Raw genomic sequence first — 25216 nt, forward strand, 5'->3', positions numbered from 1 at the left:
GTAACCGCGAACGAATGGGCGTCGATGAAGAGAGTATTTATGAATCGAGGACTTTAGGATTTTTAGATAAGATTTTTTAAGCGATGCTTAAAGATTCTTCGTGACGATTAAATATTGATTTTTGCGATTGATCAATTGATTCCATTTATTGTAATTTGAACGAGTATTTTTTTCATCGATATATTTATCACTCTGATATTATTCAAAATATTCATCATATTCATTATATTTATAAGGATAGGGCAAATCTCTATTTAAATTTCTTTAATCTCATTCGTGAAATTGTCATTGCGATGATTCACAGTTGGTCTTTGTGAATTGTTGCTACTAATTACTAATTAACAATTAGACTCAGATCGGGTTAGTTTTCTAGGACAGCAGCTCGCTGAAATCATCGCGTTCCAACCTAATCGTCCTGGAACCTGGACAAGCCCCTAGGTGTCGCCACGTGTTACGTGCCTTTGAGCACGTTGCTCGCTTTATTATTAATAATTATGGCTTTTCTAGAGGATCGGCCAGTTTCATTTGCCCCTTGGGCGAACGAATATATACAGTCTCGAAGGAAATTAGCAGTCGTTAGTGAGCCACGTTGCTCAAGGAGTGTCTGGATAATTGATGGAATCTGCTTTGAAAAAAGAATCGATGATCGTGAGTGATAAAATCATGTTCGTGATAATAATAATATTATTGAGGAAAATTATTCGCTCGATAAGGATTTTTCTTTTAGTTTTATCTTTTTTGTTTTTTATTTTTTAAATCACGCGGGCTAAAAAATGCATCCCGCGAAATGGCCGAGCGAGTAGACAAAATGGCGTACGTTGATCGCAGTCACGCGCTACGTGGTCGAATAAAAAAAAAACGTGAAATGTGGAAAATTTGTGATAGATAGATGTAGGATAGAATTGAATGATTGTGATAAAAGTGTTCTTACGAAGGTAAGGCAACATTGCTGTTGAAAATTATTGAATCAACAGAGTTTTTTTAATTAAATAATTATTGGTATATAAATATTTGGAATCATTAATAGGTTTATTTAAAAAATATTGGAAATAATTATTGAAATGAAATAATATTGCGGTTATAAGTAAAGTATACTATTTAAAAAAAAAGATAATTATCATTTTTTTAAAATAAAAGTGTCACTTTATGTGCACTAATTATTTCAAATATTATCTTTTATAATTATTAAGAGGCAAAGGTTAAGATACATTTTAATTATTATTGCAAATTAACCTATCTAACGCAATAGAGGAAATAGTAAATTCCTATACTATTGTTAGCATACAAGATTCTTTTATTGCATTCTGGGCAGTTAATATTCTCATATTGTATTTAAGCTTTTATATTCAACAATTTCTTTGATTTTATATTAGCAATATTCATTTAACGATAGATATTTACTTATAGTTAATGAGTCATTATCAGAAGTTGCCCATCATTTTAATGTTAACTTTCATATTTTTCAACCAACGTAGCATCCATGTTGAGACATCTATTACTCTTAAATTAAGGTACATCATAAAAGTATATGTTTCTTCTGTTAACACTGCAAAAAATTAAATAAAATGAAATGCCCATATAGAACAGGAAACTAAAAGAATTTAGATCCGATATAATCTTTAATAAATTTTATATATAATATAATTTATACAGTTATAATTTATACATGAAATAAAATCAATATATATATATATTTAATTTAAAATAGGAAAAATTATAATCGTTCAATGGACGAAAGATAATCATCAGAGAAGAAATAAAGGTTCTACTTCTTCTCTAAAAATATAGAAATTTATCTTCATTCGAAAATAACACAATTTTAACTATTTTATAGAATATAAATCTTTTTTTTTTACTTTTTTTCCCCTTTGCTTTACACGACTCTAATCTAAATCGTCGAAGACAACATTCCAAATCGAAATCGGCCGAATAAGTAATATCAATGGTACAACATACATCTTGTTTTACATCGTATTTGAGTTTTCTCGTGTTGCAATGGCTCATTGGGCGAGTGAAGCTAGCTCCACTAATACCGAACAGGGCTTCCAACGAATTAGAATAACAAATTGGAAGTGCAAGGGGAGTAAGATGTTGACAAGATGTTTGCAAGTCTTGGAGTCGGACGCAAGGTGGTCATTTTGAGGTGTACAAGTGGTAGTAACCAGATATGGCTGGTTAGAAACGTAAAATTCATTATAACTATAATATTCGAATACGAGATGGAACAGGATCTCGTCTTAGATCTGTGCTCGTCGTAAGTTATTGTCTTGGGATTATTGCGCGTACGTAATGTAAATAGATTTACGGGAATGAAATTATGAAACATAATATTTATACTTCCCAGGTAATTGTTTATTCAAATTTTGTCGTTCGAGCTTGTGATTTTTGCAATTATATTCATTCGATCTTTAAATAAAAGGAATTCAGACAGAATATTATTTAATTTAAATGATTTTATATTTTGTCGATAATTGATTTTTCAATGCATGTTTTATTTATAGCTATTATTATTTCTTATGTGTTGTTTGTATTTCTAATATGAAAGATACGTGATATAGAAAAAATAAATAAATGGCTACGAAGAACAGAAAAATCATAAAAAAAAAAAAGAAAAATAGAATATGTCGAGGACTTTAAAGCTAGAAATCAGACACGATTCAAGAGGAGCTTCGAAAAATCCAATCAGAAATTTATATGTATATTTTTCTAATTTCTCCTCCTCATTTGCAAAAAAAAAAGTCCCAATATTTTTACAAAATAATACAAATCCATTCCTTTAGAAACACATTTCGAAAAGAATATAATAATTTCAAATTTGACGACAATGGTGACATACTAAACTTTGCCATTTGACCAAAAGTTCACCGTAATCTAACAAGAAATGGAAGAAACAAATCGAGGTGTAAAAATGTTTAATGGAGAGAAACGTGGAAGGCCAAACACCTCTATTAGAACGAAAGATAAAAATCGATAAAAAAAAGTCTTAAAATCCCAGGAAACTAGCTAATAAATCATATTCGTTTCATATTTCACGGAAACTTTTGTAACTTTCCAAAGACTAACTCGAAAGACATTTTTCGTTTCTTCTTTCCTTTTCCTCCTTTTTTTCTTTTCTTTTTCTTTTTCTCTCTTTTTTTTCTTTTCATTCTTTTCTTTTTTTTTTAATATACACAGTGGACATTGCCACGGTTTAGGCTCGCGTGTTTTCTCAGCGAAACTTCTTAAGGTTGTCCAACTTGTAACAGATAACGTGAAACGCTTTAAACGTCTCGAGTCGAGACAGATAACGCGAAACTCCCTGAATGCTCGACTCGTAATAAATAACACGGAACATACGAAAGAAACATCGGGCGAAATAGATAGCGGAAACGTTTCGTGCGTTTAAATAGACGGATAAATTCGCTTTGGAGGATCGATAAGGCCAGTTACCAATCTGAGTGGCTTTGAGTTATCATATGGACCTTCTGGAGCTCCCGTGCCAATTTGTCATTGATTCATCACGTGGAAAAAAATTTGTTGAAAAAAAAATGGCGGCCACGTTTGGCCGATGGGAAGTTGGAAGGCATGAGAATGTGAAAGCGTGGCGTTTTAGAAGTATGCGTTAGAAATTCTGATGCTGAAAGAAATGTTGCATTATCGATGAAGGAAAACTGGTTGCATTTATGTGCACCGGGATACCGGTATTTGGAATTTATGCTTTTTGCCGGGTTGCATTTTGCGAATTCGTGCGTTTATATCGAAGGATATCGAATTTTATCGCTATAACGATTGGAATAATAACGATTTTATCATAGTTTTATTGTGGTTCGGGGGAAAAAGTGAATCTTATTAAGCTGCTCGAATATCGATTTGATATCGGTAAGAAGAATTGACGAAGAATCGTCAGATTCACTGAATTAATGGGAGTCAATTGGAAAAGAAACGACCAATTCGAAATACGTTTTCAATTATCCTTGAAATTGATCTTGAATTTGTATGAAATTCGAGTATACTGATAGGTGCATTGAAAAGTAATTACATGAAGATGAATTAGAATCGTTAGAGTTGTAGGAAATAGTTGAAATGAAATATTAATTGTAGATAATATTTCTTTTTTTTTTATATATAATTTTCATAATTTTCGATTGTAATACGATTCCTTTTTTCTTAATTTAATCATTATACAATAGAAGTAGTAAAATTTATACATCACTCGATGTTACTTCTCTATTTGATTCATCTCCATAATCTTTATTCGTTTGTATCACCATGCCGCGAGATCGGTTAAAATCGAATCGAACACGTATTTACGTGTCTCGTATCTGGCAAGTATCCAGGCAAAAAGCACGGTTGTTACTTGGTAGGGTTGGCTGTATCCAATTAGCTTTCTCGTTCAACAGCATTCTCAAAACTGTCTTGGTTAATTAATTGCCGGACACCGGATATTCACCATAATTCTGGTAGCAATTTGGAAATATATTGAGTCGGATGATGCTACTTTTTTTTTCCTTTTCGTTTTTTTTTTTGTTCTTTTCTTAATTTTTTTCTCTCTCTTTTTAGTTGGAGAATAATTAATTAATTAATTAAACGTTGATCGATCTTTCGTGAGAAAGATCCTATGAGATTGTGATCAAAATTATTATTTTTCTTTTATTTTTGATACTTTTAAGGATATTTTTTATTAGATTGATAGATAAGTAATGTTGATATTCAATTAATTTATTTCAATTTTTGGGAAGATACGTATATTGAACATTTCAAATGTTTTTAGAAATAAATATCGGTGCATTATGATGGAAATAATTTTTTTCAAAAAGAAATTGTTAACAATTTGTTCATTAACAGAGTATAAAAAAATTATTACATTCTTGTTGTAATAATTTTTCAACATCTGCAGTGGTTTTAATCCCAACATTCTTGGTCAAAATTGATGAAAATTAGAAACGTTAACAAAAAAAAATCATTTCCACGCATATAATATAGAAAGAAAATATCTTGATAAATTTTAATAGAGATAGAGAGAATAATACGATTAACAAAAAGAAAGAATTTTACCCGCCACGTTTCGTTCCATCCTAGTGAGTACATTTCCTCTAATAAATACGAGAAAATATGTGGTATCGAGGATCGAGCCACGATTAGATCATTACAGATCGTACTTTCAGTTCCTAGATTATCGTTTTTTTATCCTTTTTTTCCTTTTCTTTTCTTTTTTTTTTTTTTTTCCGTTCGATCATTCTCCACCTTGAGACGCGAATTTGCGGTAAATCGGGATCGCGGAAGCATATCGACAGCTTGCGCTAATTGAATCATCGTGCAAAGAAAAAAAACAATTGTTGTATACGTGTTTCGATTGCGAAATGAGGAAGAGATTTGTTTGAGCCAAACGAATTATTATATATCGCTCACGTCCGACTCACTTTCGGCTTAACTCGATTAACATAACGATTTTTCGAAACGAGATCGAAGGAGCGGAGTAGCGTATGCGAAATTCGTACAAAATTATCGCGAAAGTTCAACGTAACGATTCTTTTTTTTGTAACGAATCGATGCAATCTCGTGACAAATAATTTTGATAAGTGTTGAAGATTTTTAGGGGAACTTTTTTGTAATATTTTTTGTAATAACATAAGAATTTTTTTTGTTTCAGACGAGCTGTATCGGAGCTGACTTGTTTTCCTGCCAGTCGGGTATGTAACTTCACCTTCGAATTCTTTTAAATTTTCATTTAAATTTGCAATTTGTTCCCCTTGAAAATAAATAGGATGATTATAGATTTTAAAAGGGCAATAATAATACGAATTTTCAAAAGAAAAAAAAAGATTTTGACATATTATGAAACTTTCTGGAGAGTCGTGAGAATGTTTTAGAAAAATTAACTTGTTCTAATTCTCAAACCTTTAATTAATATTATTTATATCAAACTGACAGGTTATTACGATAACCTGTTAAAAAAAAATGTTATATCTCGCGCAACATCATGAAAACTCTCCCATAGGTTAACCTAACAACTTATCGCGGGAATTGGTCAGAATTGTGTAACAACCGCAACACCGTTCAAAACAATAATTTTTTAGTTTTATCACTATTGCGGTAACATCTTATTAAAGATTCCATATCTTGTACGTATATCATGAACACTCCATCGTAAATGTCCATGGTATACTCTGTAAAAACCTAAACCTAACAATTTCTCTCGCGAAAATCGGTCGCAATTGCGTAATAGCGCATTGTTGAAATCATAATTTTTTATTGCGTCAATGAAAATTCATTCACAGTTCAGTCTACGCGTCCCTACAACCTAATCGCGCGAATCCATCACAATTCTGCGACAATATCATCGAAATAATCATTTCTGAATTAAGATTCTCTCATGATCTTTCGCAGACGTTGCAATTATTAATAGAAATAATAAAACCGCGTCGAAATTTTTGTTTCAGAAATCCAATATATCGAAAGCGCTCTTAACCTCTAACACCGTGATAAAGCCTCGAATTCCCTCGAATCCATAATTTTGTGGGCGATATTAAAAGACTCATATCTCGTGCATCACCCATAGCTAGCATCCCATGGAACCTAACCTAACAATCTATCGCGGGAATCGGTCGCGATTGTGTAACAACGGTACACCGTTCTCGCGTTGGATCAGCACGCATCAAAATGCCTTCCCAACCGGTAGGCGTACGCTTATTCGTCTTCGAGGTGGCCTACCGCAAGCTTATTCAGTAGCTCCTCCGGAGTATCTGTTGCAAACTACCGGTGCAGCTGCGCGCTTGCAGCTCTCCTATCCGATAGTACCGATATTTATACGTGTATCTAGGTGCTCGTGTACTTGCCAGTTGCTTCACGCGATACCGTGCTAGATTTACCAGCAGTTCGACCTGCATACGGCCAGAGTATTCAGCCACGTCTCTCGGCCAAGCCGCTAGTAAATACTGGTTTCACGAGCGTGCTCGTGCACCTATATAACGTACATACAGACGTATATAATGTTAATACCTGTTGCTTGTCGGCAAACCGTGTATATACACCCACGAATCACGCGAGAGGGCGCGCGATTCGGATCGAGGCGATCTATTGCTCAATACGTTCGTTGCGCAGCATTTTTGCGCATCGTCGCCATTATTTTTCCGTCACGTGACATAATGGCGGATCCTTCGACAGGTATTAACCCTCGATGTCACTCTCGGGCCAGTTAGGGATAAATATTAAGAAAATTAGGATCGAATACGAGCGTAAGATGGATTTCAACGGTAATATCGTGCAATATCCGTATCTGTGCTATCTATCCAAGCGAATATTTCACTTAATCTAATCTAACTTGAATGGAAACCAATATATATATATAGATTCTACGTCGTAAAAGTTTGCTTGTCTTTGGTGTGTTGGTTGAACGTGGAAAATAGAAAAGAAAGAAGGATAGGGAGTTGAAATAAACGTATGATCGTATCATACATATTTCGTAGGTTTATCGAGAGAATTATTCTTCTAATAGTGGATTATGTATAGCTATGTTATGTATAGGGTACATTTTCATCGTAGAAAGATACTTGTTCGACGTTTAATGTATCTTATCCGTATCTTCAACTATTAATTCGATTGGATCAGAAATGGCTTGACCACGAAATCGCGAGAGTATAATATCTAGCTTTTCCAACAGCCGCGGGTCCCGTTCTCTTGCGAATCGTTGGAATACTAATTGATGACCGGGTCGAGCTAGTGGCACGTCCGTAGGGTTATCGATTAACGTGAGGTCTGTGATTGCCAGACCATTTGTTTAAATAGTATACCATGGCACAGACTACAAATTTCCACTGCGTTTTCTTTTTTAATTTATTTATTAACTTCGAATCTAAACATTGACAGGACAAAGAAAATATGAAGATAGGATATTTTTAATTAAGGAAACTTTATATTTATTAATTTTGACATTTTTTTTTATAATGTGTAAATTTATGTGCAAAATAATCGTTTCCTATCTGTAAATATAACTACTTATATATGGAAATTAGAAATATCGAAGATTGATTAAGATGACTAATAGATATTGATCAAAGTAATAGAGTTATAGTAAAGTTCCAAGCTGATTTGTTTCTCAAACTTGTCCCTATTTATTCCTTTGAACTGTTAACAAGCAGAATTTTAAAATTATCAAGATTTCTTAGATCTAAATCAGAAATTATTCAAACATGAATAATGAGTTTACTTAACTGGTATTAGATTATTCAAGTTTAATTTTTCAATTATTTGGCTAATGCTATTTTCTTCAGCGAAACGTTTGTAAACGTTTTTTTGTAGAAGTTCCTTCGATTCTCAATTATAAAAATTATTGAAATAAAAAAATTCCAAATTCTTTCTTCAACGCTATGCTAATAATATCGATAATATTCGTATCATGTTTCAAATCATTCTTCGATGCATACAAATAGAAAATATAACTTTTCAATTTTTTGCCTTGCTGTAAACTATTTAAAGCGATAAATTTTAACAGCATTTAATCAATTAAACGTTTATCATCACTCCGTCTTGTTAGATCTTCGAGATCTTAAATCCAGTATATATCACAGAATATTCTTTCCAAGCTTAAGGTTCTCGTTTCATTCATTGATTGACACTTTATCTCTCGATCTATCGCTGCCAACGTGTAATCGGTATTTGTCTACGTATTAAGTGTAATGCAACAGGCAAACTAGGGCTTATCGTGATTTATCTATCCATTGCGATAGATTTTCTAATGCTGTCATTCGTGAATTCGATATGATAAAAATGAAATGATCGAAAGACATGGTTGGATTGAAACAACAATGATCCGTCGCGAAAAGCCAAGAGGCTGATTGGCTATACATAATGTGTTAATATATTATTTTCAGACACCGAGTATTTTATCGAAATATCGAAATGATACTTTGCTAATCAGAAATCATGTTTGATTATGGTTGAAGAGCTTATTGAAAAACCAATGTCAGTTTTACATTGGTTATTTATACGAATTATTTTTTTTTAATTATTGTTTAATTTTTCGAGAATAGAGATTTCTCTATTGGAATTTAATTTTCATTAATCAAAAAAAAAAAAATGTTGTTACTGATGTGCAGATGCATCTTAAACGAAACATGTACATCCGCAACAAAAATTTTTTTTAAAGAAAAAAAAGAATTCTTAACCATCTCTTTATCTTCATCAATTCTAAAATTCAAGTTTTTGGGGTGCAGACGCCTTTAAAAACTTGAAATTTCCAGAATACTTACTTCTATAACATTAGGGCATTGTAATTTCTCCAATTTTTCTTATCTTAAGAATAAATTATTTGAATATTACGAAGAAAGAATGGTGATTTAAGGGCAGTTTCTTCCCCTCTTTTACTTCTAATAAAAATAATTTTGTTAAACTTATTTGTAAAAGTTTCGATTTTATACAGATTCTACTTTATTTCACGGTTATCAAAAAAATTGATCAACGATCCGATTTGCAGAATTTAAACGAGGGATATATAGAATTAATCGTGAATACGGTTGGTGAGTACGCAGCTGCGATCTCTTTGAATTAATGTCGATCCTCACGTTGCAGGTATATACACAGCTACGTATACACACGTATAAATCTCACACCTCGGCACAGATCCACTTGCCTCGCTGGATTGGATCATTATGCAATCGATCGTTCCGCGATTTCGAGCGGTTGTTCGTGGTCGCACGGTTGCTGTAACGTATCCACGAGATCTTTCTGAAACATTGTTTACGAGCCTCGTGATGAGAGGAATTCAATCCCTTTAATAAATCAGTCAGGTTCAGTTTTAGTTTCTTCTTTTTTCTTTGATTATTTATATCGAGTTTTAAGTGAAAGTATTTAAATATAAATGATAAATCGTATTAATCTTAATTTAACATCGATGGAGTATTGAAAATTGCCGTAATAATTACCTAAATACTTTAAGAATTTTCTTTTCGAATAAAATAATTGTCCACGTTCTTTTCTTTTTAAATAAATTTCACATATTCCATTTATTGTAGTCTTCAAGCATTCCTACATCCAAATGGAATTATTAATAATGGAATATAAAACTCCTTTTTAAAATTCTTCTGGATATAATAAATAATTGGAAATCTTGGAAAAATCCTTTTCAAAATTCCCTTCGTGATTCCGTTCGCGGAAGAAGAAGGAAAAGAAAGCTCGTGGAACGAATCAAAGCGGGACAAGCGGCCGAGGAAGATTCATCGAGTGACAAATCGCCGGCTATCTCACGCCGCGTGTCGTTCAGCGAGGAACATCGGCCGACACGCTTCCATCGCGGCCAGGTACACGTGTCCCACAGATATTTAGTGAGCGCGCACAAAGGGATCGCACAGGTTTACGAGAGGGGATAAATCGCGCATACAGGCCGCCACCGAAGCTCGAGCAATCGGTCGAGGAATCGCGGAGGAGCCTTGCGATGACGTACGATCATTTATCCGGAGGACAGGGTTTGCCGAGTACCGGCACAAGGGGATAAAACCGCGTTATTTATCGTACTCCTAAAGGGTAACTCGTTAATTTCTTTTTTGTTCTTCTTCTTCTTCTTCTTTTTCTTCTTCTTTTTTGCAGGATACGCTCGAGGAAAAACTGTTTCGCCGCGATGATTTATGGGATGGGACATCCGCGATTGGTTTTGGGATCCGTCATTGCTTGCTTTCTTTCCTGAACCGGTTAGAATTTCCTTATAAATTCTCGATCGTGTCTCAGCAACGCATTGTAGGATGTATTATGTATATAGAATGTTCGATTATTGGGATTAATTGTTTATTTTAAGCTGTTTTATGCTATCCTTCCTCTGAATTATTTTATATTTCTTCAAAATCCTCCTTTAACTCCTATAAAATGGATTCCCAATCAATAGATTTTCAAAGAGATTTGCAGTATAATTTTCGCAATTAATTTTATTCGTGATCAACGAAAAATTTTCGAGAAATCATTTGTTATTAGTCAAAGTTTATCTAGAAATCTTCGATCTCTTCTGAAAGAGATTCGAAAACATCCTCTAACATCATCCTACACGTTTAATCATGTATTATTTCTGCAATGCACACGAGGACCGAATTCTCTTCTCATCTTTTCCATATTGGTACGAGAAACTATTTTTCTTCGTTCTCTCTCTCTTTCTCTCTCTGTCCCTCTTTTGAAGTGCGTATGCATCGTGAAGAGATTACAGCCATCTCGTTGTAGGCGTTTCACTCTGTGTAGACACGGCGCATCTGGGATCGGTGTCCCCTAACGGGACGAGATGCAAATTTCTGACAAAGCTCGAGGATAGATTCCTGTTCTTGCTTAGTTGTAACGACCTCGAGGGTGTTCCGTGGAAATCGGCTCGAATAACGTTCTGGTCGCTCCTTTTCCCAAACCGTTCGAGAAATTTGTAATGTCAATGTTGTGGAGTGGAGTTTCCGGCGGTGATACGAGTATTGAATTGCGGAGGTTGGCCAGAAGGATGAGTGGGTTTCGAGTTTTTGCAGACGATGGAACGGGGACGATAAGAGAATCATGATGTGAATTTCTGAAGTTATGCGATTGCTGTCGAATTGGTTCCTGTGAAATGTAGTTTCCTTGAACGAATAATCATTTATTTATAGATAGATATTAAATTGATTAAATCACATCTTGGATATTATACTGTGATCGTGTATAATAGTTTGTATAAATTTCGAGGAATGAATTATAATTCCTCGTACCTCATTTAGAAATCAAAAGAATTCAAAATTTCTAAAATTTAATTCTTAAAGATTTTCTGTCATTCAAACGCAATCTACAAAAAAAAAGAATAAAGAACATTTCTTTCCTTCTCTTCAAATCACATCCAGAGAAAATTTCCTCTTCCAACAATCTGTCCCATAAATTCACCTTCACACACGGCCACTCCAATTTAAATTTGTCCAAAGAAACGAAACCTCTCCGTCTTTTTAAGCGGAATTGAATGCAAAACAGTCACGTCGAAACTCGAACAGGCGTTGCACGCCTTTCTAGCTTCCGATAAATTTCGTGTTTCGCGTCTCGAATTTCACGACCACTCTCTCCACTTCTCTCTCGTTCTCTTTCTTTCCCTCTCTCTCTCTATCTACCGGCCATCAGCCGTGAACGCGACGGCGCATAAAGCCTGGCAAAGGATTGAAACATCGCCTCTGAAAATGCGCAACGTGAGGATAAACGTTGCGGTCGTTTCGCCAAATCGTTCCATATCTGGCCGTGTGTTTTTGTAACGGGATTTCTCCACCTATTTTCCATGAAATTTCGCGATTCTCTCGTGCGCATAATGCACCGCGTTAGATGAATCGGATCGATTGCGTTCTGTGGATAAATTAGAAGGAATGGAGCCAACCATAGATGCATAGATCGTGATTCGCGTTTTTGGTGCATGGAGGGAACGTGTAGGGAAAGTGGACACCATTATTGTCCCTTTTAGAGGTTATGGTACGTGGGGAATGGTGAGATTGTCCCATAAGTTTTTGCTCTTTACTGTGGTTTGTAAAGTGTTTTAGATAAAACTTGGGATTAATATAACGTTAAAAAGTATCGTGACATTTCTTAAAATTTTAATGATTCTCATGGATTCTTAAAACGTTTCTTTCAGATTTCTTTCAAATTTAATCGTAAATTATCAACAATCATCTCAGTTTCAATCCTCATTAATAACGAATTATTTAATTAATTATTTGGAGTGTAAAAATATTTTAATTCGAAGATAAAAAAAGTCTTAAATTTCTTACACAGGATGTTAATAATTCGTGGAAGATCAATTTCAGAGATTAAAACAAATAAGAGATTGGTGTGTCAGTTAAAGATAGAGTAAGACATCATCTCTATTTCTCTTTATCCAAATAATAGTTAAAGTAAAAACCATCTGAATAGTAATTTAAATTTTTTGTGTTTAGAAAAATCACGAATAAACTATCCTTAAAGCCTTTCAACTGGTACACTTACGTTCACCTATTTTCCATGAAATTCACGTTATTCTGATCTTCCCGAGCTGTAATGCATAATGCACCGTGTTAAATGACTGGGATAAATCATTGCAAGATAAATCAAATGTGATAGTCGATGAAAATCAGAATCACACGAGCAGAAAAATTGTTTTCCTAGGATCGACTAGATCGAAATTCTAGAATGGAATGGATGGTGTAAAATTTGTGAAATAGGATTGTGAAATTGGGATCTTTTGTATATATCGGATGATTGTTTCTAGAAACTAGAATAAAATGTAAATTATGTATATATGTTCTATAGGAGAAAATAGAAAATTTAACATAGGAAACGATTGTTTGATATTCTCGAACATAGCATTCATTAGGATTTACAATGTAGTGTGTTACAGTAATGGAAGTCAAATTTAAATTCCAGAACTTATGTATCTTGACAGGTACTAAAGTACCTGAATTATTCCTAGATTATAGACGAATTCTTTTCACTGGCTTTTTTAAACTTTGTATCTTACATGTATAGACAGCAAACGTTTGAATTAAGAATTATAGGTTATGAATTAAAGAAAATCTTTACATATATGTAACTTCATAATCAATTTCATTTTAAATTGGAATCTGTACAATTTTTAAGCTAAATATCTTTCTCTGATCATCTTCATAACTTGATTTCTTTTTAGGAAAAAATAAATATAGCCTTGAAACAAGCAAAAAAACTTCTTCTAAATCCAGTAACCAACTTATTCGAGCAAGAAAAAAAAACTCTCTTGCATATCCAAGAGCAGTACAGAAGACAGCAAACGACCGATTTATCCGAGTATAATCTGCATACGGCTAAGCAACGTGTCCGTCACGGTCTCATCCTGCATACCTATCGTATCTTCAGGTCGGAGAGCTTGGTTTTTTTTCTTCGTTTTAATAGTATACAATGCCGCCGATTTCGTAAGTGTAGCGTGGCGATCGCGAAGTGTTCCAACATGTTTTACGCGCATGCGCCGCAGGAATTGGGCCGAGTATCCGTTTCCTCCCCGTGAAACGTTTTTTATTATATTAATACCATTTAATGTAGGGCGTGAATGAAGAAATTGTGTTGGATATGTTTTGATTATTGAGTATTTCGATTTGAGTTTATGATTAGTGCAATTTAGTGATAGATAAGTATTATGAAGAATAAAAAACTAAGCTAATAATGTTTAAACTTGTTAATGAATGATGGCCAACTTAGTATAGCCAAAGTAAGTAAGGATAAAATTAGGATTAAGGAATAAATTTATCATTCCTATATTATAAATTATAGGTATACCTGGAAATGATGATGGATTTCTAATTTCTTTCCTTTTCTATTTCTTCGTTATTCTTGTAAGAACGTAACGAAGAAAATCGTTGTTTGCTCGTAATGGAGTTCGAAACGATCGAGACGATCGAATGGTTAATAGAGCAACATGGATGTTGAGAGTTTAAGAAACCAGAAGCCAAGATTTCCTTTTTTTGCCGCTTGCCAGTTTCCGATTACATAAAAGTAAATTGATGCATTATCGTATATTAGGAAAATATTTTTGTATTTTTAGAAATTTCTCTTATGATGTAATTTCTTTTTTTTTTTTTTTGGAGAGATGATGTAATGTTAAGATTAATGGTTAGAAATCTAAGCATTGGCACTTTGTTGTATGTATCTACTTATTGATCTATCTTACCAGAAATAGCTTCTGCTTCCTGGAAGTGTTTTTCAGTCTCATTCAATCTTTCAGTGCAATAATAGTAGTAATAATAGTACAGGGTGTCAATATATTCCTGGAACATCAAAGAATTAATTCCAGGAATTAAAACAAACGCAAAAGTTTATATAAAAATATTAATTCAGACTTGCTTATTAAATTTTATATATATATATAAAATTTAAATTAGCGTTAGATGAAGCAAGATGGAGATAGAGATGGCGCTGTAATAGAGTTATCTTCTATTATATATAAATTTCTATTTAACATTTTTTTAATTTTTTCAAAATATATTTTAACATTTAACGTTCCACACATCTTTCACCTTTAATCAAACCTTTGGAAAATATACATATACTTATACTACTATCTTAAAATGTTTCGAACATTTTAATGCATTATACCATTTAATATTCAATAATATTTTTATCGGTTTTAACAAATTTGTCTTCAGTTTTACCATACGGTAAAAAGAAGCTAGATCTCACGTTTCGATCTCATTAAACGTCAAACCATATTATCGGCTGTTAATAATGAGCAAGCTCATCGCTTTTTTCCCTCGCCCCCTGTCGTATGGAAGATTTTTCTTGCGACGTCGTCCCCAATTCATCGACCGCTTTACGACCATCTTGAATCAACCGAATTGTCCCGTTTAAATTCAATTGCCTCGATCTTGCCTGCCAAGACTTACCTTATCCTGGCCAATTATCCGTTTTTGGTTAGTCTTCCTTTGACGATCCATCCTTCCTGCTTTTACTTATAAGACGATGTTCGACAAAAAAATAATCGTTTTTTGTAATCGATATAAATGTATTACTGTAAACAATCTGTCCTTTCTTCCATTTGTCGCGATATAGTGTTTTATGTAATCTCTCTGTCAACTCGAGTCATCCTATAGATATAAAAATCGCGAGGAAAGGTAAAATTATAACGAATAAGATGAACAATAGTTTTTATTTTTTTATCAATATCTTTTAAAAGTTATATCAACTTTTATTATTTGATATTGTTTTCGTATATATAGGGTGGGATGACTCGCAATTGGGATTTCGAGAATGATGAGTGGAAAAAGAGAAAATAATTGAAAAGTGTAGGAGAGTTTATTTTTGTACAAGTTTATTTTAACATCAATAAAATGTAAATACATTTTCTTCTAAAAGTAATTATATATTTGTTTTATATTTGTTTTTATCAATGAACTAATCAATGTATTTTATTGCGATACTTTTAATTTTCAAAAAAACAGAAGAAAATTTATGCAAACGATTTAATAATTCAAATACCAGAAATTCAACTCTTTTAATTAAGTACTTTTTCTCCTGGATTCAAAAAATCGAAACGATTCCTCATAGAGGAACAAAAAGCTTCGTTTTTCTTTCCTTTCAAACAAGAAACAAAACGAGGCGAATAACTTGGTTCGCGAAAGCTGGATTGATATTTCGTCTGGGCGCAGTTACGTTTAAAGCCGCTTCACCCTGCGGACAACGTGTCCAATTGTTAAGTGGCAAGTGGGTTAAGGGGTCTGCGGCTTAATTGCCACCATTTTTATCATTTTTTTAATTGAGAGAACCGGAGTTCCTTTAATTACACACGTGCACCGAGAAAGCTATCCCGCGTTACGTACTTCTCTTTGTGCCGATATTCCTTTTTCTTCTTTCATTTTCTCTTCAGTCTCGTTGATTGATGAATAGAAGAATTATTTTCTTCTCTTTTTTCCCTCTTATTCCCTTGTTTCGATCGTTCGATAATTTTCGAGTATTGTCAAACGATAATTGTTGTAAAAAATAGAATATTCTTTCGAAAAACACTCTTAACCAATCTTAGATTCAGAAATTTATTCCTTCAAATGTAGGTTTCGATAAATATTAGCCATTAAATTGGCTACAATATTTCTTTATTGAAAAGTTAACATTTTGGAAGGCTATTATCTATTTCAATAATCACGTCGGAATAATCATTTTTGTTTATTAAAAAAAAAGAACAGAAAAATATAAGAACACGTAATCACTTGCGAGAGATGCAACGAAGAATGAGACACCTAGCGACAACGAATCGAACTATCATCAAATTTCATATTCATCAAAGAATATAACCTAACTATAAGTTCATCTTCACGGAACATTATTCGAATATAGACTCGAAATCCTATCGTCGCCGAAGAGAAAAAAATTCTTCGCAACAGTCGACGAACAATCGAAGCAGAAAGCACACCTCGCAAAGAAAGAATCTAAGAAACGAAGAAGAGAAGAGATGAAAGGCAAGAGGAGGTCGGAATAGTCTCGTGCAATTAGTAATTACCGACCACAGGTTGAAATTACATCCGTGAAGCGAAAGAATCGAAATACGAAGAATTTGAAGCGAAAAAGGAAGAAGCTTAATGTTAAATCAAGAAACGAGGAAACTTTTCTGTCTTCTACGCGTCACGTCTCCATTTCGGTCAAGGTGACAACGATCGATCCAAATTTTTTTCGGAGCTCATCTTTTTTTTCTTCTTCTTTTTTTTCTGTCGAATCAGACCGGCACATCCGCTTACGAATATGCGTTTTTTGTGAGATTCTTTTTTTTTTTGGAGGGGAAGAAGTAGGTAGATGGACGATCGAGATTGAAATGCTGTCACGTTTAATGGGGGATTAATTAGTTCGGTTGCCCGATCGTTAAAATAAGTGGTCTCCGAAATTTTTTGCAGAGAGGGTGGTTATAGAGAGTTTCTCTCCTTCGATTTTATATTTATCGTGCTTCTTAAAAGTATTTGTCGTGGGATGAATTAATATATCGCGCAGGCAATTTTAGAAAGTTATTTTTAATTGTGATTGTAGGAATTTTAATATTAATTTTGTTATTAATGTGATACAGGATAAGTTTTGTAAAAAGATGATTCGTACAAAAATTAAATGGTACGTAAATTGTCTTTTAATAATTTGACAGGATAGATACATGTGTACATTTTAAAATAACTCTCAAATACAAATACATCAAGGAGTTATTACATTCTTCTGATTCGATATTATATTCATTAAAAAATAATATTCGTGTTAGAGAAGTAAAAATGAAGAATTAAAAGTATCAAATTTTATCGATACTTAATTTCAATTTAAAAAATTCAACGACATCAAAATACTTTTTAACAATTTAAAATAAATAAATAAATTTTATTAATTCCGGTTTGTAAGTAATTTTATTAAATCATTGAAATGTTTAAAATAAAATATTTAACATATAAAATTTTCAATTCGTAATTTTAGCTTCTATAGCCACATAAATATATTATATAGATCAGGCAATATAATCGAACGAGGAAACTTCGAATCCGGATCTCTCTCGACTCTCGTAAAACGATCGCTTCGATTAAATTACTCGATCTGCCATTTAATTTTTTCTTCCTTTAAGTGTCACAATCGTAATATCTATCGTCAAAGCGATAAAATATTTAACGAGATCGTAATACTATCGCTATTATCATCTTGGATATATGTTTTATTCGCCTCGATAAAATAAATCATCTGACATGTTCGAGAATCGAGATACGATTTCGAAAGGTTGTAACACAACTTCTTTTTTTTTACAGATCATTTTTATTCCTTCGGTAATAAAAAAGGAAAAAGCAAGCATTTTCTATTTAATCAATGCTTTGCAATATATATGTATGAATAGTCGATTGTAACTTACAAAGAAAAAAAAAATGAAAGTGGATTTTCGTTTTAAACGATTTTAAATTGTGTTAAGGACAACTTACATTTTATTCTATCCGACATATCGAGACTATAATTAATATGAAAGAAAATAAAACTTTTCGATTGCTAAAAAGAATTAATCGATCTTTAAATGTTAATCATAGATTGAATGTTGCAATTTTTCGCAACACACTGCACGTATACTGATGCAATTATACTTACAGTTATATTGAATAGTATCATTAAATATTTGAGTGAAATTGTTCAAAATTTTAAATCAATCAAAATGTATTTAAAATAATACGATAAAAAAATAGATGTTTCTATTTTCGATATTTCATTTTCTTGTTTCTTTCTGTAAGAAACGATAATTAAAATATTCGATTGGAGTGAAAAAATATCAACCTTTTAAGGCCACTTCTTCGAGCGAATATCACATCAACCATGACACTCGTTTTTTTTACCCTATCCACACTCTGTCCAACTTCAACGCGACCTTCGTTTTTCTTCCTTTCACCATTCTTTCTATTCATCATTCTTCTTTCTGCCTCTGCAATTTATTCTCGTGCAACAATCTAATCTACCGCATTTCTTTATTAATTCTCATTTCGTTTGCATTTATTAAGTTGTAAAGGGAATAAATGATATCATTATGAAACGAGTAAGTTGCATAACGAACTTGTATCTAACCTTACATATTTTATTTCCTGAATGCGACCTTTTGTTTGTTAACAGGTGATAGAAAACGTGATGGATAAAATATTCGAATAAACAAATAGAAAGAAGATTTACCATTTTCCATTATTCCCAATCGACATTTTCCATTATCTCTAAACATTCCACCAGCTCTATTAAAAAATGAAAATATATATATATATATATATATATATATACGTATCAATGGAAAATTTTAATCCATTTGAAACAATTTTTATACTTATTTAAAAACAATAATGCTAATATTGCTACAAAAGAATTTTATGCAATTCTCGACGCAAGAACAAAAAAAAAAAAAAAACAAACAACGAGAAGAATTAGAAAAATCCAAAAATCAGAATATACTAGATTGAAAGAATTGCATCAGCAAAGAATGCACGTCTTCATAGTTTAATCGAGGCAGAGAGGAGAAATCTTCTGCGATACAATGTATCCGTTGTTTATCAACAATCAACGACCATATCCAAGGAATGGTTTACACGTAATTAACAGGCTGGCCTTTACAGGCGTTGTGTTGCGTCACTGACACTGACTGCCAGCTAGACAACGTTGACATTGACACACGTCGCAATTTCAAAGTCAGATCCGTCAGGATCGTTCGGAATATGCCGTGAGAGTTCCTTTTTTTTTTCTTTTCTTTTTTCACGCAATCGAATACCTTGAACGATGTCTACGAGAAAATAATGGGGATAGAAAGAGAGAGAGAGAGAAGGAACGAATATTGAAGGTAGTGTAATGGAGTGAGAAAGAGAGAGAGAGAGAAAATTGCAACGTTTTTGTTCAACGAAAGAATAATCGAAGAAGGAAGTGTGCTGAAACGGTGAATGGTGGACAAAAGTTATTTTTGAATGGTTGGATAAATGAAAGGCGACGATACAGTGGTTCTTTCTTTTTTTCTTTTTTTTTTCAGAAAGTCACTTTGAGGAAGAAACCGCGAGTCGAGGTTGTAATTTGGTATTGTCATTTGAATCGAAGATATTCGAGTCTCTGAGAATTGTGGAATTTTTCTTTATTTATTAAAAAAGAAACTTTACGTTGATAATTATTGAAATGTTAATTTAATGATGAAGATATTATTTACTCAATGTATCTAATATAATATGCGAATGATATAATAATAATACAATTAATTTACATAAATAAAATACGGTGAATAAACGAAGAGGAAGGCTATAGTATACAAGTGACAATAATTTAATATAATATCTTCAAGAATAAATATATGTATTTATATCAAAGAAAATAAATGTAAGAAGAGACAAGATGAAGAGGAGGTATAATTTATAAAAAATTATAAAGTAGCAACGATTTTAAAATAGCATTAATTAACATTTGTTATTCAATTCTCAATTTAATATATAATATCTTTATAAGAGAAAAAAATATGAGCATTTAAAAATCACTATTATCTTTTCTACGAAGTTATTATAATATCAACAGGGATACGAAACTATTAACTTATAAATAAATCTTCCTAACAAGCACAAACTCAAAGCTAAATGCCAATATCGAGGACCACGATAATCATAGCTGCCTTTTACTCAACATCCAAGTTCAACATCCCAGTGAAAGTAACCTTTGACCGTCTCTCGTGATCGCATCTCAACAAAGAACAAACTCTCTCAAAAAAAAGAAAAAGAAAAAGAAAAATCTAATCAAAGGAAAGTTTGAGTATTTCTTTTGATTAGAAGAACAATAAATTCGAAATAATAAGACGAAGATTGTTCCATTTACAATTTTAATTGCCAAGAAGAGGAAAATAGAGATGTTTCAAGTCGGGAAAATAATCATATAATCGGGAATGAAGCGAAGGAAAGTAGAGAGGCAGAGGTTGCAAGTGACAGGTTGCAAACATGGCAAGACTTGTGTTATAGATCATCGATCTATAAGGTAACGATCTACAGTCGATTCCTAGAGATCTTAAAGATAAAGGAACTTAAACGATACAAATTTTTGTTCCTCCTCAGAGAGAGAGAAAGTTGCCGCTTAATCAACTTCGAGGAATATCATATCTGGTATTTAACTACATAAGGATCTTCAGGAAGAAGGACAGAAATTCTTAGAATCGTATAAAATGTTTGATCGTTATTCTACAGGAAATTGATTTGATTAAGCTAAGGGGTTAAGCAAAAAATTAAAAAAAAAGAAAAAAAAGAAAGAAAAAGACACGTGATTAATCCTTAATTGGCGACGTGTGTATTATTTACGACTAGGTAGAAAGTAAGTAGGTATTTAAGATGACGATTTTTCATGACAGGTTACCACTCCAGTGTTTCTTTCTCCAGTGATTTGTTATTTGCGAAGCATTCTTGGACAGCAGTGTTATATTAATTTCTTTTTTAATTCCTCTCTTACTTTTGTAATCTTTCTTTATATCTTTGTCTCTTGCGTTTAGCTTTCTTCGTTTCTTCCACACTCGATTAATCTCCAACGAGAGAAAATGCAAGACAGAAGAAATCAATCTAGATCCATTCTCGCCAAAAAAAAAAGGAAAAAAGTAATTCACCGACGGAATTTCAAGAGGAATGAAAGAATTGAAACGTTGAAAAACAAAATTTCAAATTTCTACAAAATCATCTCGAACGTGACTACGATAACCTTGATGAATAATTCGAACGTGACTGTTTATAGTTTTTAACCGTAACCTGTCGAATCAATTCAATCGAATTATATAAAAACCCGGAATCGAAAATAAACGAAGAAAGAGAGAGAGGAGAGGATGTAATGGAAAAATGCAAATAATAAAAGAGTTAAAGTCATTCGATCAGGTGAAATCGAGAATGAAGCCATAGAAACCTTCGAACGTATTATTACAGAGTATAAAATGGCTCGTAAAAATTTGCCAATTCTTGGCCAATTCTTTGATGTAAGGGGGCGAAGGAACCCCGAAGAAGAAAGGAAATCGTCTTTATCTTCTCTTATCTTTATTTTCCTCCACGATTTCTTTTTTCTTTTTTAAATCAATTTATTATCTCCGAAAAATTTTCCTAATTTAAAATATTAAAACACCACGTATCATATCAATCGTAAAATTTTGAAATCCCCCCCAATTTACGATCCCTAAATAAATTTTTATCTTCGCAATATTTTTGCAGCGCAAAGAAATTTCGATATCCAAACTGCGATGTTACAAATGATTTGCTTAATTTTCGTTTCCATGATACGAAATTACAAAAAAAAAAAAAAAAGAAAAAGAAAAAACTTATTTCCATTAATAACACGCGTCTCAAAATCGGGACAACTTTTAAAAAGAAAGCAGAGCGTAAAAAAAAAAAAAGAAAAAAGAAAAAAAAGATGATCGAACCACATATATATATATATATATATATATATAGCAATATGATGTGCATACATATCCGTACACGCAAGCTTCTAAAAGCAGATGACTTTCCAGAAGAGTAAACGCTGGTGTACAAGCGTGTGCACGCACGCATAAAGGATGGGAAAGGCGTTCCGTGTATGTTTCACCGCCGACTTCGATTTCACCTTGTTCCGAAGTCCTTTGACCCCATGGAACGCGTTTGTAACGCGCGACATAACGCTACCTTGTAGCGATAAATTAGATCGTGCGCTCGTGCCGCGTTTACGGACAGTTTGACGTTTTTTTTTTTCCTTTTTTTTTCTCTTTTCCTTTTTTTTTTCTTTTACGAACACGCTTCCTCGTGTAACGTTGAACCTGCTCCGGAAGGAAAGTAAGCGTTTTGGCATTCGATGCACTGTTGGACGATTTAAAGTACGAGTAAAATTTACATTCGTATTTAACACTGTTGGATGGCAGAGGTCTCCGATAGCAAGGCTCGATAGTGGCGCCATAGAGGTCACTAGTAGTAGCCTATTGGGATTAATTAAAGAGTTATGATAATTTAAAATGGAAAGTTGTGATTTTTTTTTATATTTGTAGGAAGATGGTGAAATAATTAAGTGGGAAAGTTTAATTTTTACAATAGATGAAAGGAAACGGATGAAAGGATTGTGAAACAAGTAAACGTGTCGATATATTCGTGGAACAATTCTAGAAATCAATTCTAAAGCAGACAAAAAAGTTACTATAATGTTGATATTTATTTATTTATTATGTTATAAATAATTTAATTTTAAGAAGTAAAACTTTTTACTTCTTCCTCTCATCTTTAACCCAATTCAAGTATTATTGTCCTTCGAACTAAATCCACTCTCTTAAGATTACTTTTCATATTCATAGTTTCCATGTTCATAATAGTCGACCTATTAATTTCTGTCCAAACTGTACGTGAGAAAACATAATTCTTGCGCGAACACGGTGATTTCTCTTAACCGTGACGTTTAGAGATGAGTCAGTAACCATATCATCCATAAGATTCATCCATGAGACCAAGCTTATACATAGATCAAGATCTAACTCAAGGGCGAAAAAGGGGAGGGGAAAAAAAGGCTGTCATTCTCTCTTTCACTTTTATTACTCATTTCTATTTCCAGAAATAGGAAATTCATTTCTTTTTCTTCCCTTGTATTTACAATTGTTAATTTGTAATTGTTATGACATATCCATTTCACAAAAAAATAATGTGAACGCATTAGCATTATAAAGATCGTTATCGATTTTACATTAAACTGATCTAACATTTGTATCAAAGATATGATCTTTATTTACAGTAATTACCTGATGTTGATCAACAGCTGTGATTGTGGGATTATATTTCAATTTTAGTTACATGTTTCAATCCTTGTAAAGTGTTTGCGATTTTTTAGAAGGGTTGATTCGTTTTAACGCAAAAATTTTTTAAAAGATCTTTCAAAGTTACTATATACCATATTTATTCTGAAAATCAGTTCAGATCAATGCATAAATTAATGATATTTATACAACTTGTCATCAACATGATACGTATTTTTGTATTATTTTTATTAAATAATACAAAAATAATTTAAAATAATTATAAATATTTCAATATAGAAGTATATCGTATACAAAAAATGAATTTTTTTTTAAATTAAAAATCTAATAAGAAAGTAATTACTCTCAAATTTTGTCGTTTAAAATCAAATCCATTTCAATAAAAAAAAGAAAAAAAACAAAATAACAACTTCGTTCCAAAATAATAACAATAGTAATCGATCAACAATGTGATACAACAAAACCAGAGCGCAAGAATGATTCATCACCATGGTATAAAGTCTGAAAATAGCTGTATGTAGATCAAAATCTAACGGTGTCGTTTCGCCACCGGCAAAAACAAAGGCGAATAATCGAGCAAACAAATTCCGACACAGCTGTGATCTCTTGAGGAAACCTGGAGAGAGGCGAGGGCAACGAAAGAAATGGGAGGAAGGAGGGAGGAAGGAAAATCGGTTCTTCTAGGGCTGCTAGGTAATTAAGTATAACCCAACGTGTGTACAAAGATTTTTGCGAATGATTCTTCCTAACTGACCGTTAGAAAGAATTGTTGGAAAGAATTCGCGGAACGCTCCACATCCTTTGAAGCGTTTTGTCGCGATCGCCGCGTTTGTCACGGTTTGCTACGGTTTGTCGAGCGTCTCGGAAACGGCAATTATCAGGTCACACCGGCGACGCTGTTTTTCGAATTAAATGCCCTCGTTCAAAAGGCATTAACCGTGCTTTTTCACTTGCGAGCTGAGCACGTAGAGATTTCTCTTGTATCATTGAAGTCAAGTGGAGTCATTTGAAGTCATTTAAAGTTGTCTAAAGTAGAAATCGTATGCAAGAAAAAGTTATGAGTTGGATTGATCGACAAAACGAAATGTTTGTAACGTAAGAAGTTTGTAACGTAAAGGAAGTTTAATGTTTGACAATGTTTGCTCATCAATATTTCGAGTATAATTGATAAAATAATTTGAAGTTGTCTAAAGTAGTGATTGTATGCAAGAAAAAGTGAGTTATGAATTAGAATGAATTGATCGGCAAAAGAAAATATTTGGTAAGAAGTTTGGTAAGAAGTAAACGAAGTTTAATGTTTGACAAGATTTGGTCATCGATATTTCGAGTGCAATTGATAAAATATGATTTGAAATCGATTGAATCTTTTCAATTAAAAGTTATCTAATATAAGTATATAGATGAATCGAGCGTTTGCAAATGTTTATGTTGGTTTGACGAAGTTTGAACTTAAGAGAAAGATAGGATTTTAAATTTCCAAAGGTATTGAATATTTTGATTTTACTTAAAAAATATTTATCATTTAAAATTAACAAT

General features: G+C 32.7%; 1 protein-coding gene across 7 annotated transcripts in view; it reads left to right on the forward strand.

The window, feature by feature from the left end:
* Positions 1 to 25216, forward strand: part of LOC107992891 (protein sister of odd and bowel-like) — a 160067-nt gene that overhangs the window by 88460 nt on the left and 46391 nt on the right. For all 7 annotated transcript variants that reach the window (XR_009831589.1, XR_009831588.1, XM_028664370.2 and 4 more), the window contains one exon: positions 5630 to 5669. The gene's annotated coding sequence lies outside the window, so the exon portion shown is untranslated. The remainder of the gene's footprint in view (positions 1 to 5629; positions 5670 to 25216) is intronic.

The sequence above is a fragment of the Apis cerana genome, linkage group LG10 (genome assembly GCF_029169275.1).
Source record: "Apis cerana isolate GH-2021 linkage group LG10, AcerK_1.0, whole genome shotgun sequence".
Lineage (NCBI taxonomy): Eukaryota > Metazoa > Arthropoda > Insecta > Hymenoptera > Apidae > Apis > Apis cerana.